Below are 17097 nucleotides of genomic sequence, written 5' to 3' on the forward strand. Positions count from 1 at the left end.
TCTGAGTTTTCTTCCGCTCCTGCAAGGTCTCTATTTCCTCTGGATTCTTTTTGTGTGTGTGGTTGGTTGGTTTTGTTCTTTGTCTTTACAAATGTCTGGTGATCCTTGGCACTCTGTTTATATTATTATATTGTATTATATTATAAAGCTAACTAGAGCCTTTGTGTGCATGAGCGAGGCATGACTACTAGCGGGCTTCCTATGGATGAGTCAAGAGATGAGGTGGGATGAGGACACAGAGAAAAGAGAATTCTTCTACACTGTTGGTGGGAATGAAACTAGTACAGCAACTGTAGAGAATACTATGGTGATTCCTCAAAAACTACAAATAGAACCACAAATGATTCATCAATCTCACTATTGGGCATTTATCCGAAGGAAAGGAAATCATTAGAGCAGAGAGACATCTGCACTCCCAAGTTTATTGCAGCATTATTCACAATAACTAAAACATGGAGTCAACCTAGGTGTCCAATAACAGATGAATCTTTCAGGTGGGGCATGTATACCCAATGGAATACTATCCAGCCCTAAAAAAGAATGAAATCCTGTCACTCACTGCAACACGGATGGAACTGGAGGACATTATGTTAAGTGAAATAAGCCAGGAACAGAAAGTTAAACACCACATGTTCTCCGTCATATGTGGAAGCTAAAATAAGTTGATCTCACAAGAGTAAAAAGTAGAACAGAGGATACCAGAGGCTGGGAAGAACAAGGGGAAGTGAGGAATAGGGGGAGATGTAAAGGATACAAAATTATAATGAGGGCCGGATGCAGTGGCTCACGCCTGTAATTTCAACACCTTGGGAGGCCAGGGAGGATGGATCACTTGAGAGTAGGAGTTCGAGACGAGCCTGGCCAACATGGTGAAACCCTGTCTATACCAAAAAACACAAAAATTAGCTGGGTATGGTGGCACACACAACTGTAGTCTCAGCTACTTGGGAGGCTGAGGGACAAGAATTGCTTGAACCCGGGAGGTGGAGGTTGCAGTGAGCCGAGATCACACCACTGCACTCCAGCCTGGGCAATACAGCAAGACCCTGTCTCAAAAAAAAAATTATAATTAGATAGGAAGAATATGCTCTAGTGTTCTATACCACTGTAGGATGACTGTAGTTAATAATAACATATTACATGGGTTAAATAGATAGACGGAGTATATTGAATGCCCCTGAAACAAATAAATGATAATTTTTTTTGAGACAGGGTCTTGCTCTGTTGCCCAGACTGGGGTGCAGTGACTCAGTCATGGTTCACTGCAGCCTCGATCTACTGTGCTCGAACAGTCCTGCCACCTCAGCCTTCCAGTGTGCTAGGATTACAGGCGTGAGCCACTGCCTCTAGCCGATAAATATTTTTTATGATGGACATGTTGGATATGCTAATTACTCTGGTCTGATAACTATACATTGTGTGTATTGAAATATCACTGTGTACCCCATAAAGATATACAATTATTAAATGTCAATTCCAAATGTCCATAAATAAATAAAAGTTAAAGAAAAGAGATGTGAGCTAGAGTTTTCATTGGTAAACACCAAATATGCAGGGTTTTTCACCCTTAGAACCTTGAATCCTGAGCCTTTCTTAAACTTCTATGAGGCAATCTGGCTTCTTATCAGCACCAAGTTTGAATTTCCTCCTCTCTGCTAAATAATTTACATCTATATACTAATTCTTCCATGTGCTTTCTCTATCTATATACTAGTGATATAAAAGATTTTTTTCTAGTTTAATAAAAAAACTGAGTTTGTGTTTTGATTTATTTTCTTGTGGTTTAGGAGCATTTTAGATAAAAAAGGGAAGACACATTTTTATTCCACCACCTAGGGCTGGATTTTAGAGACAATTTTGTGGGAAGTTTAAGACAGGAAAGAGAAAGATGTGGGAAATATGGTAGGCAGAATTCTAAAGGTGTCCTCCCACGATTCTTGTCCCTTGTTTATTCACGCAACCACTAATCTATGCATTACCACAAGGGAACTTTGCAAATGGAGTTAAGGTTACTAATAGGGAGATTATCCTGGATTTTCTGAGTGGGCCCAAGTAATCATCTGAGCCCTTAAACATAGAAGACAAAGGCGGAGAGATGTGTCAGAGGAGAAGGCAGGAGAGATGAGGTAGAAGGAGAGGTCAGAGAGATGTGAAACATGAGAAGGATTTAATACACTATTGTTGGCTTTGAGAACAAAGGGGGCCAAGAGCCAAAGAACATGACCAACCTCTAGAAGCTGAGAATAACTTCTGGTCAACAGCCCACACGGAAACAAGGACCTCCATCTTCCAGCTCTGAAACTGAATTCTGCCAAGGACCTGAATGAGCCTTGAAGCTGATTCTCCCCCAAGAGCTTCCAGATTAAAAAATCCAGGTTAGCTGACACCCTAATTTTAACCTGATACCCAGTGGAGTGCTCAGCTGAACCCACTGGACTTCTGACCTATAGATAATCAATGGTGGTCTTTTAAAAGATGCCAAATGTGTGGTACTTTGTTATGGCAACAATAGAAAGCAAATACAGGAAGACTGCTGCTCAGATGCAGAGGGAAGGACGAGGAAAGTGGACACTAAGAAATTTTGCTGTGCATTATGAATGGAGAACCTCTCGGAATTCCTCAGAAGACTTCAGTTAAGATGAAATGGGACCATAAAAATACACAGCTCTGTAGAATTTCATCTTTGAGTTAGGAGGACGGAAATTATTACCAAAAAGATATAGTGATGGGGCAGGCGCGGTGGCTTACGCTTGTAATCCCAGCACTTTGGGAGGCCGAGGTGGGTGGATCATGTGAGGACAGGAGTTCAAGACTGGCCTGACCAATATGGCGAAACCCCGTCTCTACTAAAAGTACAAAAATTAGCAGGCTGTGGCGGTGGATGCCTGTAATCTCAGCTGCTACTCGGGAGGCTGAGGCAGGAGAAACACTTGAACCTGGGAGGCGGGGGTTGCAGTGAACTGAGATGGTGCCACTGCACTCCAGCCTGGGAGACAGGACAAGACTCTGCCTCAAAAAAAAAAAAAAAAGGAAGAAAGAAAGAAAAAAGATAAAAGAAAAAAAGATATAGAGATGAGGTTTCAACATGTGTTGGAGATTATTTTGCTAACAGTCTCCAATGAGCCACCCTTCTCAGCATTCCTGCCCTATATAGTCCCCTCCCACATTGACTGTGGGCTGGGTCATGTGACTTGATTTGGCCAATAGTATTCCAGAAAACATGATGCAAGTGCAGACTTGATAAGCTCTTGTGCATTGGGGTTTGCCTTTTCAGAGCCGGACACTCTGTGAGGAAGCCTACTGTTGGATGGATGGGGAAAGGGGCAGTCAGAGGGACTGCAGGTTTCTTATATGCTCTTTAGAAATAATTGTCTTTTCAATCTCATTGTACATAAGGTTTGATAAACTAAAATTAATATTCAAAAGGCATAAAATCTAGTCCACAAGGCCTCTCCTCTCATGGAGCCCCTGGTTCCTTAGGATTAACTTCGCCCATTAGGCCATTATCATCACAAAAGACCCAGACTCCTTCCTAAGAGACACCAGCAAGGTTGAAGAAGAAGGTGGAGGAATTTCCACATGCATATTAATTTATCTTCTTTTATCTCAGAAATAAAAAAAAAAATCTTGTTGTGGTTGAGCAGGTGGTGGTGGTTCACTTCTCCATGTCTAATTTCATAAATATGTGCTTCAATAAGCTTTTGCAAATGAAATAACAGAGTCTTCATTCAGTTTTCTATTTTAGAAGGACCATTAATCTGGGAAACAAATGAAAATAAATTAATTTTAAATGGCTAATATACACTTTCTCAAATGAGAATTATAACATCAATATCATCTTAAATAGAAAGTAGAAGAACTAAACTCTTGTTTTCTCTATAACTGGGTTACTTCTTTCATGCAGCATATCTAAGGGTCCAAGGCAAACATAGAGAACCATTCAAGAAGAGGATTTTTTTCTGCCTGTTGTCTCTTTGTCTTTAAGACTGCGAACAATAAAATCGTCCCTAAACAGTTTTACTCTAGAATTATATCTTTTCAACCAGGAACTATTAATAGGAAGAAGCTCTACAATGATTTCAGAAATCAAAGTACAATCAAACCTCATTTAATGGGAATGTTCAGGGGACATGTCATTCTGGTTAATTAAATTTCTAGTTAACTAGAAATTAACCCAACACCCTTTGTTCAAATCTTTCCATAGAAAAATCTTTCTAAAATGCATTAGCCTCTTTCATGCCTTAGGAAGTGTAGGGTGTTGAATATAATTGAATCTTTGATGATCAAAGTCCTTGCAGTGCCCCAGAAAGATCATTATGAACATAAATACTCATTGTGCTGTACAGTGGATGTAGAGGGTCTAGGAGATTGGGTTAAATGGATAATCAGTTCAAGATGTAATCTGAAGGAAAGTGTGAGAGTGTGTGTATGTGTGTGTGTGTGTGTCTGTGTGCATTAATCACATACTATGCCTGTGTACTGTTGTTTTTACTTTTCTCTTGAAAACAGAAATTTGGAAAGTAATCCCACTTTTAAGGGTTCCAATTAATTGGTTTAAGTGCAATTTTTTCTGTATAATCATAGATTTCTCAGGATCAACTTTAAAAGGATATGAGTATGGTACCCCAAGTTATATCAAGTTATGACATGGCTGTAGTTTTTCTTTAAGAACTTTTAACCTTTGCCTTCTTTATTTTACCTTATAAAAAGATAACAATGTAACAGACAGAATAACACAACTATTCTTAATTCTATACATTACTTTTTCATCTTCACTATTTGCATATATTGATGATAATATAATTTTATATGTTGCTCTGTTTACTTAATACCATATAATACTTTCAACATTGTCACATAGTCTTCATCTTCTTTCATTCATTCATTTATTCATTCATTTTGCAAGTATTTATAGACTGCCTAAGATGTCCCAGGCACTGTTCTAGGTGTTGGGTATATAGCAGAGGACAAAAAGGGCAAAAATTCCTATCTTCATGGAGCATATATTTTTTGCATATTATCATTTTAAATGGCTGCATAAGCTCCTTTTGCTTTTTAACTTAGTTTTATACTCACCAGTAGCACGCTTTAGCCCTGGGTCCTTGTGTTGTTCCTGTAATATTCATTATGGAAACTAGCTCTTAGGCCCTTAGAAGGAAACTGTAAACTCACTCACTCTGTGGTGAAAATAATAATAGCAGCTAACATCGCACTCATTGTAGCACTTAAACCTGGGCCAGGCATTGTTACAAGCACTTGTATTACACATTCAGATTTTATAACAACTCTATGAGGGAGATTTATTAATAGCCCCGTTTTTCAGAAGAGGAAATTGAGGCATAGCTGAACAAAGATATGAAAGCATATGCTATATTTGGAAGCTATTGAAACAATTATTCAAGTAGTAATAATGGAACCTAACTTTTATTGAATAGTCAGTGTGTGCCAAGCACTGTTCTGAGTTATTAACTGATTTAACAACTCATTTAATCCTCACATCAATTTTATTTTACAAATGAGGACACTGAGGCACAAATTAGTAAGTTAAGTTACCAAAAGTCACATAGCTAGTAAGTGATAGAGTTGGCATTTCAATATAGGCAGAGTACATACTCTTAACTACTTGCTTCTCACCAACTGATATTTTAACATTTTATTCTTCCAGCGGGTGTTTGTATTATAATAGTAGAAGAGAAAAACTACTGCATCTCTAATGTGGGACTTCTGAAGTAGAAGGACATTATGTTTCTTCTCCATTGACAGTGCCATTTGACTCTGCTGTTTTAATCCCAAGGACAATTTGACTAGATCACTGCGAAACAATAGACTTTTGAGAAATAATCGACTGATCATGGCAAATGTTGTTCACAAATAAAATATATCGCAAAAGCACAAGCGTGGTTGGAGAATATCTTTTTAGTGATATTGAAAACTAAAAATTCACATGAAAATTAGACTCATAGAAATTATCAGCACAATATAAATTTCCAGAAATGAGACCTTTTACATTGTATTTTATATCTGTCTCTGTCCAATTTGACCCAGATAAAATTGGAACTTTTAAAATGAGGGGGACAAAAGAAAATTCAAAGTGGCAAAAATATAATCAGTAGTTTCTTATGGACAATAACTTGAATGGTGAATCAAACCTTTGTTGGAAATTGTAGTCAAAGGAGAACTGATCCCAGTGAAAATAATTTTGGTAAAATAAAAATGTAAGTACAAAGGAAATATTGAAATGGTTTCACTGTGATATATAGAAAATTGATCAAGGATTTAAATGATAGTGGCATTTGTCCTGGAAAATATGTATGAGTCCTTTCAGGATGAAAATTTAATAATCTGAATGTCATTCTAATTACAATATCTTATTTATAAATACTGAGAAAAAACATTCTCAGTGTCAAATATTGGAACACAATCCTGCTGTATTTAAAATACCATAAATACCATAGCAGAGATGTGGCTGAGTTTGTTGGTTTTCCTTTTTTTTTTTTTTTTTGAGACAGAGTCTTGATCTTGTCACCCAGGCTGGAGTGCATTGGCACAATCTCGGCTCAAGGCAACGTCCACCTTCTAGGTCCAAGTGATTCTCCTGCCTCAGTCTCCTGAGTAGCTGGGATTACAGGTGCCCACCATCACACCCAGCTAATTTTTGTATTTTTAGTAAAGACAGGGTTTCATCATGTTAGCCAGGCTGGTCTTGAACTCCTGACCTCAAGTGATCCGCCCGCCTCAATCTCCCAAAGTGCTGGGATTACAAGTGTGAGCCACCACAGAGGGCGAAGTTAGTTGATTTTTCTACCCGGAATCCATTCCTCCTTTTTTGTTCAAGTATTCACTGCCAATATCCCATGTTACACATAATTTTTAATCAATTTAGTTCATATAAATATTCTGAGGTATTTAGTTTGAACCTCAAACTTAATTTGGCATTGAAACTTAAAAGCAATAAACAAAAGTATATTGATCATCTACTATTTGCTTCTACTTTGTTAGTAGTTGTGGGCATTCATCCAAGAAGACCAAATCCTTGATTTCAATGAACTAAAAATCAAGTTGGGAAAAAGAGACACATAATGGCATAATTGAGAATGCAAGAGAACATCTGATAGGTAACAAATGAGCAGCAATTCAGCAATTCAGAGTTGCAAAAACACACTCTCTTTCTTTCTTTTTTTTTTTGAGAGGGAGTTTTGCTCTTGTTGCCCAGGCTGGAGTTCACTGGCACGATCTTGGCTGGCTGTAACCTCCACTTCCCAGGTTCAAGCAATTCTCCTGCCTCAGCCTCCAGAATAGCTGGGATTACAGGTGTGTGCCACCACGCCTGGCTAATTTTGTATTTTTTAGTAGAGATGGGATTTCTCCATGTTGGTCAGGCTGGTCTCGTACTCCCAACCTCAGGTGATCCACCCGCCTTAGCCTCCCAAAGTGCCGGGATTACAGGTGTGAGCCACCGCGCCCGGCCGAAAACACACTTTGTAATGGGCTAAGCATTCAGTAAGCACATGATAAATGCCTGTTGAAGGAGTCAATGCTTGGAAATGTTTGGTTTTGAAAGTTGAATAAGATTTATATCACAGAGATAGAGAAGGATCTTGAGAATAAAGAGAAGAACAAAGTCTGAATTAAATGCTTCTTCCTTTGTGTTCTCACAGCACTTTCATAGAGGCTTTCCCATTGCATGATAGACCTGTTTTGTGGGTAGCACTTTTGTGTCTTAGTTACCTTTTAAACCCCAGCACATATTCCAATACCTATTTCATAATTGGTAGTTAATAAATATTTAATAAATTAATGAAAGATTGAATGAGTTAATGAATAAATAAGAAAGCCCAAAGGATATTCTGAGTGCGATAACTGGTTTGGGATGGAAAGGGAACAAATCTGGAGGTTCTTGCCCATCAGTCTACACTGGCCTTTATTCCACAGATAACAGAGTGCATGATAGACTTTCACAGGGTAAGTATGAAGTGGTGAAGTGTGCTGGTAATGACAGCAACTCTTTATGGACTGGGCTAAGTGTTTCATGTGTGTTAACTTGTTAAACCCTCATCATTCTAATGATTAGGTAATATTAATGACAATTGTGTCAACTGAATCTGTAAGGGACCAAGGGAATTATTTAGAATCACATAGTTAGCAAATGGCCTAGACAACACTTGAAACCTGGTGTACTTTACTTCACTTCCCAAGCCTCCTCCTATGCCACGTTGTCTCCCTTGGGGATTCAGTTGGTGGTGACAGGAAGCATGGATGGGACAACACTTGAATCATTACAGCTCTTATGCTTGAATATGAAAATGCAGATTTGTCATTGTGTGACTCAAGCAGAGATTCAGTGATAAACAGAGATACATTTCCTTTTCACCATGGGCTTCAAACAGTGTTTCTCCAAAGCCTGCAAGCTCTTTAGGATGAATTGCTCGGAATACTGGTACAAAGAAAAGTGTTCCATTTTTACCATAAGATCAAGTCTGACTTCATCTCTGTCCTCATTTCATTATTCCCCATCAGATAACTCAAAGAGGTGTGAGGTGTTGCTCAATGAACTCTAAAGGAAAATTTCTTTTTCCTATCTTCGTCTTACCGTATTTAATTATTTGAAATTTGCATTTAGTATTTGACAAATGCTAACTTCTATTGTTGACTGTTCATGATAGTAAACCCACAAATTCTTTCCATCTTTGGGAAAATGGTTCACTGTGAATTAATTTTGACTCACTTCAATAGCAGTGATAATACAGCATTCATTTGCTATTCCAGTAGCTATTACTTGCATCTTGACACAAATTGCTTTATAATTCAGTCTTTATTTTCTGGTTGCCTGAAATAATATCCTCAATAGGCAAAGCCTTTTATCAAGAAATTGCTCCCAAATATTCTGTGTTCTAATGCCACTTGATATTCATTGGAGCAGGATTTTAGTGGACTCATGGAAGATTTGAAATTCAGTGTCCATCTATTGCTGAAGTACCAAACACAATAAGAGACCTCTTTTAAAATTATTTTGTTTATTATTTTATTAAATAACAAGCAAAGTGCAGCTGAGACATCTCATAATCACCAGGCCCAAATCATGCTATTGAAGGAATTCTCCAACTTTGGGGAAAATCTCTCTATTAAACAGGAGGAAAGGAGACAAAAAAAAAAATGGATTTTCAAAGAGCCATGGTATGGAAGGACCAAGGCTGTTATCTTCCTAGGTGATCATTGACATCCCATGGAGGTTGAATTACTGGCTTAGCTGAATAAGTCTGGGAGGAGGAATCTGAAATCAAATGCCAACTCAAGAGTACAAAGAAAGGAGGTGGATGCAATTGGACAATCACATGTGAGGCAATATATGTTTGGTTTATTTGGAATTGAGAGTGACTGAATCTTTCCTTGTCACTCAGTAAGCATGAATATTCTAGGAAAAACTATCCCACTTCACATGCCTGAGGATTCGGCAGAATTCTCCTCATGTAATTTCACCTTTTCATTCCATCTGTTTCTAAAGGAAAACAAGCCCTCCAATTATCTGCCGTGTTTGGAGCTTCTATTTCCTATCAATCTCTAATATATTGAGGAAAACTGCTTGCCCTTAAAATATTATATAATAAAGTTATGGGTAATCCTCACTGAATGTTCATCTCTGTGGACTTAGACTGTGACTTCTGAGCATTTCATGTTGGACTCATCACTTCTGGAGTTGGTGAACTTGAAAGTGTTCGAATCTGGATATAGGCTCTGTTCTCTGAGACTTTTCTACTTCGCTTGTCCCTAGACTGGCAGCATGGGTCTCCTGCAGGAGCTTGTTAGGAGTGCAAGATCTCAGACATCACTCCAGACCTATTGAATCCAAATCTGCTTTTTAACAGGATTCCCAGGCAAGTCATACACACCTTAGCGTTGGAGAAGTGTTGCACTGAGAGAGGGGTGGATAGAGGAAATGTTTAAGGGAATATCCCAACTGGTTGGCTGGAAGATTCAACTGAAGAAAAGAAAGGGGAGGCAGAACTCTAACATGGAAACGGGAAGAAAAGTTTCTCAGAAGCCAAAAAGGGACATTCAGTGTCGAATGTTATAGAAAGCTCAGGGAGAGTGTGTCTACAGAATCTACTGGATTTGGCATGAGGGAAGTTCTTGGAGCAGGGGAGGAAGCCAGTTGTGGGAAAATATGTTCAAGAAATCGTGACCTAAGGGTTTGACTTGCTTGAGAAGTTTCACGGCTTTGGCATTGAAAAGAGGTTAGAGAACAGCCTTTGGAGTTGGAGTGCCTGGTAAAGGGAAAGGGAAGGAGTCAGTGGTAAGTGGATAACTGTAGATACTGACAAATACGCTTTTCAGCGCTGGTGCTGGTAGAATTCATAGTGCAGTAGGGGAGAGAGCCTGTAAGTAGAGCAGGATCCATCTTCCTGGTGTGGAGGAGGGGGACTGTGGATGATGAAGAACCTAGATGAGGTATCTTATGCCAATGTGAGAGGGAGCCTTCCCAGGTTAGTAGGAAGAGAGGCCTTCTGCTGAGAATTGGTAGGAGAATCTTAAGAAGGCTTAAAAAATATAATTAATGTTTGCTTTAAAAAGAAAAACTTCTAGTGATGAAGGGAATCTTTACATTACTTGAGGTTACAAAATATCTTTAATAAGCAATACAGTTGATTGCTTCATTAGATTTCTGGGTTTTGGATTTCTGCAGGTTGAGAGTTATTGCTATATGGTTAGCATATGCCTGTGTGAGCCAGTATCTGGTGTTCCATGGATCAAAAGCAGCCCAAATTGTTCTAACTGCCAAATATTTCCTTCTTACATCCCAACAATCTGATTTCTGAATACCAAGTCTATTAGTTTTATAATCTTGAAACTCCTAGTCACCCTCAACTGATAGATCCAATGGCCCTTTTCCAGTTACCTTCTCCTTGCCTTTCTGCAACATTTGAGAAAATTGACAATTCCTCTTTCAATAAAACTGCCTTTTTTTTTTTTTTTTTTTTTTGAGATGGAGTGCGGCTCTGTCACCCAGGCTGGAGTGCAGTGGCTCCGTCTTGGCTCACTGCAACCTCCGCCTCCCGAGTTCAAGTGATTCTCATGCCTCAGTCTCCTGAGTAACTGTGATTACAGGGATGCACCACCATGCCCAGATAATTTTTGTATTTTTAATAGAGATGGGGTTTCACATGTTGGCCAGGCTAGTCTTGAACTCCTGACCTCAGGTGATCTGTCTGCCTCGGCCTCCCAAAGTGTTGGGATTACAGACGTAAGCCACCCCACCCAGCCCCTTATTATTATTATTTTTAAATCTATAACATTAAGGTATGATACATAAAAAAAATTCATTCGTTTTAAGTACATACTTTGATAAGTTTTGACAAATGTATATGCCCATGTAACTGCCACCACAATTAAGATATAGAACATTTCCATGACCCCAAAAGTTCACCTCATGGCCCTTTGCAGTCAATCCTCTCCTCCTCCAGCCAAAGGCAATTGAAGGAATTGCATATAAGTAAAATCATACAACAGGCATTCTTTTGTGTCTGACTTCTTTTGCTCAGCAGAATGTTCTTAAGATTCATCTATGTTGTTGTACATATCAACTTTGTTCTCTTTTATTGCTGAGTAGTGTTCCACTGAATTAATCAATTATAATTTCCTTATCCATTCACCTGCTAACACATATTTGGGTGGTTTTCAGGTTTCAGCTATCATGAACAAAGTTGCTATGAACACTTTATTGTTGTTGAGACAGGGTCTCGCTCTGTCACCCAGGCTGGAGTGCAGTGGTGGGATCTCGCCTCACCGCAGCCTCAACCTCCCAGGCTCAAGCAATCCTCCCACCTCAGTCCCCCGAGTAGCTGGGATTAGAAGCGCATGCCACCATGCCTGTCTAATTTTTGTAATTTTTGTAGAGATGGGATTTCACTATGTTGCCCAAGCTGGTCTGGAACTCTTGATCCGCCTGCCTCTACCTCCCAAAGTGCTGGAATTACAGGCATGAGTCACTGCGCCCAACCATGAACATTAATACATAAATATTTGAGCAGACATATGTTTTCACTTCTCTTGGGTAAATAGGAGTGGGAGCACTACACTATACAGCTTATGTATGTTTAAGAAACTGCAAACTGTTTTTCCAAGCTGATTGAATTTCTAACAGAAATGTATAAGAGTTCCAGTTGCTCCACATTGTCAGTCTTTAATTTTAGCCATCTGACAGGTGTGTAGTCATAGCTCATTGTGGTTTTAATTCATATTTTCCTAATCATTAATCATATTGAGAATCTTTTTTGTGTTTATTTTCTATTTCTATATCTTATTTTATAAAATATCTGTTCAAATATTTTGCTCATTTCTAATATTTTATTAAGTTGTGAAGATTCTTTATGTACACTGGATATCAGTCTTTCATCAGATATATTTATTACATATGCTTTTCAATATGTGAGTTGCCGTTTTAGTTTCTTAGCACTGTCTTAACAGAGCAGAAATTTTAATGCTGATGAGGTCAAGTTTACCAGTTTTTCATCTTATGATTCATATTGTATGTGTCTTATCTAACAAATCATTGCCTACCCAAATATTGGGAAGATTTTATCCTATAAAACTGTCTTATCTTTAAACTTGCTCCTTCACTTCATTACATTGTACCACTCCAATGTACCTTCTTTTAGTCTGTTTCTTTTTCTGGATCCTCTCTTGTTTCTCTCTCTTAACCACGGATATTTTCAAATTTTTTATCCCTTTGATTACCAAATATTGCATGCTTATCAAAGATTTAGAAAGTAAAGGAAGTGAAGAAATAATAATGTTACAAGCACTAATTTTGAGTACAGTATCTATTGTGTGCCAGTTAGATGGTAGTAGATAATTAGGAGAACAGGCTAGAAGCTAGGCTGCCTGCCCCTGAATTCTATTTCTACCACCTTCTAGTTGCATGGTCTTGGATAGTGTTTCATTCAGTGAAGAATTCACAAGATTCAGCAGCAGTTTGTACTAGGCTTTTCTGTAGCAAAAGATACAGAGCAAAAGCATCAGGAAAAAGCATCAGCAAAAGCATCTTTAGAGTCTGGAGAGGTCAGGCACAGGCTTCCACAGTTATTTTTCATCCAAGGCCGCACAAGAGTGATCTCTCTGGCGGGGAAATTCAGAGACATGGGTGAAATGTCGCTGCCCAGGGAAGACTCTTTGAGTCTCAGGGTCCAAGATCTTTCTACAGCGGCTGTTAGCATAGGAACATCCTGCTACACAATCTACCATGGCAACCAAAATCCAGAACCCAACAATGAAACCAGGTGCACATCAACAACCTTGACGTTAGTGCAAGGCAACTTGACAAGCAAGTAAGACATGGTCCGTTGATCAGATGTATATAGCAAAATTATCAATCATAACATGAAGAACTCTCTCAGGGCCACATTTCTAGGGTTGACCAAGGGCCAATCATGGTTCCTTTGGAGAGAGCAAGGAGTAAACCACCAGACCTGCTCTGTTCACTCTTTCCTCTCAAGTCACCTCTCTAAAGCCTTACTTCTCCCTATCTGTAAAATGGGAAGATAAGTGTACTTTTTTCATAGGGTTGTTGTGAGAAGTAAGTAAAGCTTTCAGCATTATTTTTGGCTTATCTTTTTTGCTCAATAACTATTCACTATTAATAATATTAAACATGTTCCCCCTCTGTGACATAAGGATAATAGTACCTGTTTCATTGGTTAATGCAAGAATAAAATATAGTTCTAGTATACAGAAAATTGGTTCAAGGCTTGGCCCAAAACAGGAGCTAAAATTCCTAGTAATTTTGCTGCCTACTATAACCCCATTATCTAGAAGAAAACATGATTAATATTTTGTTATATATGCCTTCCACTCAACATGTTAACAATTAACTTACATGCTTTTTCAATAAAGCAGTGAAAACATTAACACCTTTTTCAAAGCAGACATACACAATTGTCTTTTAAATTGGTGATGGCAGCAGAATCTGTGGAAACTGCCATGTCTGAAGTGCCCGGGAGGTCGCAGCCAATGCTGGAAAGTATACCGCTGTTGCAGCCACGTGAAGCAGGACCATCACTCAGCCTCCTCTTCCTCCCTGGGGCCGTGAATGTTTCTAAGATTAGGATCTGTGAACAGGTGCTCCCTTCACTTTCCCTCTTTCATCCAACGAATGTGTTTTTTCTGCATAGAAAACACAGTTCCAGGCACTATGGAACAAGAGCTGCAGAGTCCTGCTCCTTATGGAGATTGTGAAATCCGGCAATGACTGGAAAATGTCAGTAGCTCAGGCAGGCCTCTGGCTTTGTGAGTAATAGAAGCCTCTCAACCTTGGAGTCCACCGGGAGGTTGTCAGTCAAAGCACTTACCAGGGCATGCTCAGTGCGAACACCCTCAGAACAATACTTTCTGGGTGACCAAGATTTTAGTGCTGATAATACACATGGCCGCCTTCTAAAGGAAGAATTCTTCTCCTAGGAAAGACAGAGTAACACGGCTGTTGATAGGCTCGCCGTTGTCTGTGGTTCACTAGGTATCAGCAGTCTCCTTTTGTTTGTTTGCTTCATGAATGAACATGATTATTTTGGCTCACCTTTCCCCCAAGCCGAATCATTAATTATTGTTCATATTAATTTGAAAAGCCAGGAAAAAAATAGCTTCATGGTGACCTTTAAAATGTGTCTCCTGCTTTTTACCCGATTTCATATGAGAACACCTGTTTTAATTTAGGTACCTTTAAATTGTGTATGGTGTTTTTGGAATTTACCTATTGGATAAAGCTGGAAATGAGTGAATGATTCTGGTTTTTTACTTCAGTTTTTTTCTCACATAGTTGAAGTTATACTGTATTCGATATTTTAAAATTGTTACCCATTACTTCAAGTCCCAATCTTGGTAATGGTTCACAAGTAGTTTTCCATGTCATTAAAATTGTCTTTTAAATATTTAGCTGATTTTGTTGGAGCACAACACGGATTCCTTGTACCCATGAAGTATCCTCTTTTTTTTTTTTTTTTTTTTTTTGAGACAGAGTCTCGCTCTGTCCCCAGGCAGGAGTGCAGTGTCACGATCTCGGCTCACTGCAACCTCCACCACCACACCTGGCTAAGTTTTGTATTTTTAGTAGAGACGGGGTTTCACCATGTTGGCCAGGCCGGTCTCGAACTACTGCCTCAGGTGATCTACTCGCCTCAGCCTCCCAACATTCTGGAATTACAGGCATGAGCCACCATGGCTGGTCTTTTTTTTTTTTTTTTATCTTTTTGAGACAGAGTCTGCTCTGTCACCCAGGCTGGAGTATAGTGGCATGATCTCTGCTCATTGCAATCTCCGCCTCCTGGGTTCAAGTGATTCTCCTGCCTCAGCCTGCCAAGTAGCTGGGATGACAGGCATGCACCAGCATGCCTGGCTCATTTTTGTATTTTTAGTAGAAATGGGGTTTTACCATGTTGGCCAGGCTGGTCTCGAACTCCTGACCTCAGGTGATCCACCCGCCTCAGCCTCTCAAAGTGCTGGGATTACAGGTGTGAGCCACCACACCCAGCCTAGTATCCTCTTGATACCAAAAAAGGCCTTCCAGCTTTTATACCGCAATCCACAGGAAGAAATACATCATACATTGTGATTCTGTACACACAAACTGACACATACACATTGCTGAAACAGAAGTTTCATGAGACAGTACTTCCCCTTTCTACATGATATGCACTCTGCTATATTCTTTTTTATTCATTTTTTAAATTAAAAAATGTTGGTCAAATATACCGGGTGAAATGAGTTATTACTCAATGTTTCTGAGCTTCCAAACTGGGGCAAAAGAGAGTCTATACCTCTCTGCCTTTTCTTTTTTCCCACACTCCATTTGTCTTGGTCGGTTTTCCCTGAAAGCAGAGCCGGAGGTAAGGATCGGGATGCTGGTTGTTTATTTGGAAGGTGATTCCAGGAAACAGAAGTGCAGAAGTGAGAACAGGGAAGAAATGGGAAAGAAGGAAAAGCTAAAACGAAGTGTGTTGTTGCACTAGTTGCCATTGGGCAATTGGGGTTCAGTCTTACTGAGGAACTTCTGGGGATGTTGGGTAGAAGGCACCTCAGAATGGTGCTTCCAAAGGATGGGATGCTGGGAGGTTTATTCACTGACTCTCATTTTCCATTGGTTGAGGTATCCAACCCACTCCCCAATGTGGCTGCAGAGAAATGGAGAGATGAAAGGTGGGCCCTGCTACGGACTATCATCATGGATGGAAGCCTCTACTTAGGCTCCACAGCACCATAAGCAAGCCAAGGGCACATAATGTGGAGCACAAAGGGCAGCTGCTGCTTCCTCTGAGCAGGGGTGAACTCCAAGATTCCCTACCCAGTACACCATATCTTCCTCTTACCTAGACAGGCAATCTCGAGGTCTCATTTCCATGGCAGAGAGAAAGAACTTGAAGAACTGACTCCGCTAGGATTGGCCCTTAACCTATTAACATAGTTTAGAAAACTCTTCTATCAGCAGGGCCCGATAGCTCCTGCCTATAATCCCAGCACTTTGGGATGCCAAGGCAGGCAGATCTCCTGAGCTCGGGAGTTTGAAACCAACCTGACCAACGTGGCAAAACCTCATCTCTACTAAAATTACAAAAATTAGTCGGGCATGGTGGTGAATGCCTATAGTCCCAGCTACTCAGGAGGCTGAGGCAGGAGAATCGCTTGAACCCGGAAGGCGGAGGTTGCATTAAGCCGAGATCAAGCCACTGCACTAAAGCCTGAGCAACAGAGCAAAACTTTGTCTCAAAAAAAAAAAGATAAGATAATTATTCTGTCTTTCTCAACAAAGTTATTTTCCTGCTGTGGATTCAGACAGAAATCTAATTCCAGCTGAGGGTAGAAATGTCTTCTAGATTGGGAGTACCCCTCCCTTCCACTTATGCCCATTGTTGCCTCAGTGAGTGGGGGGATTTGAAAATATGTAAATAACTCTAAACCTAGTTCCAAAATGTTATCTCTCTTGCTTTAACTGGGACTTCTATGTATTTGTTAAATACAATGGATATATCATAATTTATTTAACTACTTTCCTAATGTTGGACATTGAGTTTGTTTTCATTTTTTTTTGGTATCATACGTAATGTTATAGTAAAC

At 39.5% G+C, this 17097-nt stretch overlaps 1 long non-coding RNA gene across 1 annotated transcript in view; it reads left to right on the forward strand.

Annotated features, from left to right (window-relative positions):
- LOC108517155 (uncharacterized) overlaps positions 1 to 17097 on the forward strand; it is a 105224-nt gene that overhangs the window by 69464 nt on the left and 18663 nt on the right. The window lies entirely within an intron of this gene.

Source organism: Rhinopithecus bieti, unplaced genomic scaffold, assembly GCF_001698545.2.
Source record: "Rhinopithecus bieti isolate Rb0 unplaced genomic scaffold, ASM169854v2 scaffold_36840, whole genome shotgun sequence".
NCBI lineage: Eukaryota > Metazoa > Chordata > Mammalia > Primates > Cercopithecidae > Rhinopithecus > Rhinopithecus bieti.